This window comes from Eucalyptus grandis, chromosome 11, assembly GCF_016545825.1.
Source record: "Eucalyptus grandis isolate ANBG69807.140 chromosome 11, ASM1654582v1, whole genome shotgun sequence".
NCBI classification, from domain to species: Eukaryota; Viridiplantae; Streptophyta; class Magnoliopsida; order Myrtales; family Myrtaceae; genus Eucalyptus; species Eucalyptus grandis.
The window spans coordinates 17,850,847-17,854,978 of NC_052622.1; positions in this window are offsets into that span (position 1 = coordinate 17,850,847).

Below are 4,132 nucleotides of genomic sequence, written 5' to 3' on the forward strand. Positions count from 1 at the left end.
ACATCGTTGTAGGCATGTGTGGTTCGGTGATTTGGGATATCACTTGCGAAAACGACGTCTTAAAGAACGCAGGCAATTGTCTAGTGGATACATCACCTTGGCGAAGTTGACGCCCGAGAGCATTAAGATGGCTCTGTGACTGAGAGTGTTATTAAAGGTTACATGGTATGAGATGAATGACCTAGTGAGGGTCCGACTGACATGGAATCGACTAAATCAATTGAACTGTGATTTGACTGATTGTTCATTGAGATATATGAAGCATCTGTATATAACCTTGAATTGCAGGTTGGGACTGATGCCAAGGTACGTTTTCTGACCTGTGCGTGTTTAGGCAGTTTATAGTATAATAGTTTACTAATCGGCCCTTAGTGGGATAGAACTTGCTGAGACGTAGTCTCATCTCGATTGCGGGATAATATTTTAGGCTCGTAGATGAACCTAAGGAGGAGGAATCGGAAAAGGAGAACATTGAAGTGAAACCTGAGGAGGATAAAGATTTTTGAAAAAGAAGATGATCCAGGAAGGGATCTTGAGTACGACCGGATGAGGTCCCATCCTCTTTTGGGAATCCTGTTTTGATGTGAATAGAGTGAAATTAGAAAGTTGTGAATAGTTTGTGAAATACTTTGAGTTATGTTTTGTATAAAAGTATGGTTGTGAATTTCAATATGAAAAATATGGCATTACTTTCATATCCTATTGTTTTATTGTTTAAGGATTATAACTGCTTTTGCATGTGCTTAATAAAAGAAAGGGTCGGCGATACATAGTTCTATGATATCGCATTATAAAATCGACCAAGTGAGAAGGATGTGTGCGTGCCCGAGAATCGGGGCGTGACAGAAAAGTATGATACAAATTTTCACAAAACCCTTTTATAAATAAACTAGTTGGACACATTCGCCGATCCTTCGGATTCCACCTCAAGCTCCCGGGGCTTTGGGCCCTCCACAAACCCATAAGGAGGGTCAGCTACACCTTTGCCTGGAGCAGCGTTGACGGCAATGGCGGGGATATCAAAATCGTGAAGGGGACCTTCCCTATACCCATTGAGCCCATGGCGAAACCATGCCCTGAATCGATAAGGCACCTTTTGAGGTAGGCCCTCATCGACCTAGATAGTGGTTACAATAAGTTCATGGATCCAGTGACTCTTGGGGACAGGGACGTCTATACTCCACTCAGTAACCCCCCGAGGTTGTCCAAAACGAACCGGAGGGACCGCCATCTAAGGACCTGAAAAGGTTAAGCTCACGATGGGGTGAGACAACGTCTCGGCAAGTTCACCTCCTAAACCCTTATTAGGAAGAAAATATGCATAGGGGCGACCTAACCACGCAACCATAGAAACTCACCTCGCCTCAGTTCCTCCCTTCACGTCAGCACAAATAGATGCACACATCAATTGGAACGCCTCACCCAAACTCAATCAATCATGGGGCCCCAATTATAAAGTCAAATCGTTATAATACGTTCTATTCCGTACCACATAATTTTGTCCTATAATCAAATGCGTTTAATTCAATCAATCATGTGTTCCAATTTTAATCTCAGTCCAACGGGTACGGCCTACTCAACCTTTGGCAGTCTTTTGGCGTAATTAGGTATCGTCTCACCCCATTGAGTACATCAACATCTACCTCAAGACGGCAATCCCAAAGGAGTATCGATCCAACGTCTACTGCGACTGGCATTCGTTGTCTAAGGGCATCCCATGTAGAGGTAACGTCCACCCGACGCACATCGGGGACAGGTTCTCATAACCATCACACGATCATTCAATTTTGACCAAAGACACCGTGCATTGCACTCAAATATCTCAATTAAGATAATGCGCTTGGTCTATTTTCTTTGTATTAAAAACAATCAGTGAAAATAATCGTGTGTGGGTACACGGTCAGATCGAATCTTAAAAATTGATATCAGTTCTTTTAAAATCTCACTATTTTATATAATATCTAAAAAAAATTTCGATCCTGACACCTGGTATTTTCTAATTAAATACCAAAATTTCACAATTTTGAAATAATAACTGAAAATCAATAATCACCACTCAATTGCACAAATTATCATTCAATTCCATAAATTAATCAAACATAATGACTATCCTGATATAATTTTCGAAAAATAATAAATAATAAAATAATGCAAATTAATTCATAAATGCATACTTAGGCCGGAAATGCTAATCTAACCACCTAAACAGGCCTAGAAAAATAATGCACCTATCCACATAAATAATACAATCTATCTAGCCCTTAATTAATTTAATCTAACCACATAACAATCCTAATTAACCAACTAAATCACTAATTAAAACTAACTAATCACCTAAACCATACTTAGCCTAATCTAATTATCTACTAAACGCCATTAACTCTTTAAGCAGAGTTTAGTAAGTAAACTCACCAAATTAGTAGGCCGATGAGTTCATGGCAACGGCGACACGGAGGCGGGCGAGACACAAGCCTGTGTCGACACCAAACGAGGTCCGAACGGGCCAGGAAAACAACCCGCAAGTCTTAGCTTGGGCTAAGACTTGGTTTCTATTCTTGGGCCGAGAAGGTTGATTGAGTAGCTTGGTTGGCGCAAAAATGGTTAGGCGGGACAGTAGTGGCTATAGATGGGTCCAGGCGGCTTGGGGGCGACGAACGGTGACTAGACAACGGCTTGGGCGACGGAGGCGGCTTCGGGCAGCAAGTGACGATCGCGGACGGGCGGAGGCAAGCAAGGCAGGCAAACGACGCTAGCGGGCTCGGGCAGGCGGTCGACGATTTTGGATGGGCGGCACGGCGGTCGACGGTGTAAGGGGCTAGTCTCTTTGGTTTTCTTGAGCTCAAATGACATCAACAATGGAGAAAGCAAGGTTGAAGAAGAAGGCTTAGCTGAAGGGGGGCTTAAAATGCCTCAAAAGTATTCCTAAATATCCCAAATACTCATTTGCTTGGCCCCCCATTGTGGCTGTCTCAATTCTCAGCCATTTCTACACCAAAGCTTCCCCAACAAGTCATTCAAATGGTTCAAAATGTTGCTCCCCTCCAAGGCTACGAATTTTGTACATTCCCCCCACCAATTTCATCCAATTCCAACTCAATTGGACTTAAATTGGTGTTCATAATTCAGCTAAGGTGTCCACACTTAATTTCACATTTTTCTTTGCCAATTAGTCCAATATGATCGCCAAAAATGCAACAAAGAACGGTCTTCTAATTTTTCCGATCCAAAATAGCCCAACTTTGAATTTTCGCCAAAAACTTGGGTTTGTAGAAAAATTCTCGGAGGATGAATCAACGTTCCTAAAATAGATTGTGACATGACAGAATTTTCAATTTTTGAAATCGGGTTCAATTTTGTGATTAATTTCAATCGGGTGTGATTTTAGTGAGACCTAACCTACCATGTAACGTTTAGGAATTTTTAGCGTATTTGACCCGTGGTCAATTATTTTCGAGCCACATTGTACATCTTTAACTTATTGGTGACTCTCGGTTGTTGTGAAAATTTAGAGATTTCAAATATGGGCACATGACACAGAAACAACAAAAAATCAGTTCAAGTGCCGATCAACAAGAATTTTGTAATCAAGTGGAATCACCCACACTTTAATCACATCCCTAAATCGAAATGACCTATCTCCGGTCTCTGATCAATTTTGATGGTACCGTATTAACCATTGCAGATTAGCATGGTCGAGCAATCGATTTATGGTCAAATTCTCAAGTTTGTCGCGTTTAAATTCCTTAATGGCTTCACCTAATAGACTGATTATCTCGTGAGTGGCCAACTTAGAGAAAAAAGTCATAGATGCGTTGATGAAAAGCCAAACTCATTCAATTGAAAACATAATAAGAAAATCAGGCTATCACATATGCAGTTGGCGTAAGTACACATTTAACGAAGTACTTTAAACTTTTAGATAAATTGTCACTACAGACTAAGAATGAGGTGGAACATATGTTCTGTGTTCCTTATTCTAGTGCCGTGGATAGTATTATGTATGCTATAGTGTATGTACAATAGACCTGATATTTCATAAGCTGTGAGTGTAGTTAGTCACTATATGAAGTGTCTTGGTAAAGCTCATTGGGAAACTGTGAAGTGAATCCTCAGTTATTTGAATGAGACAATA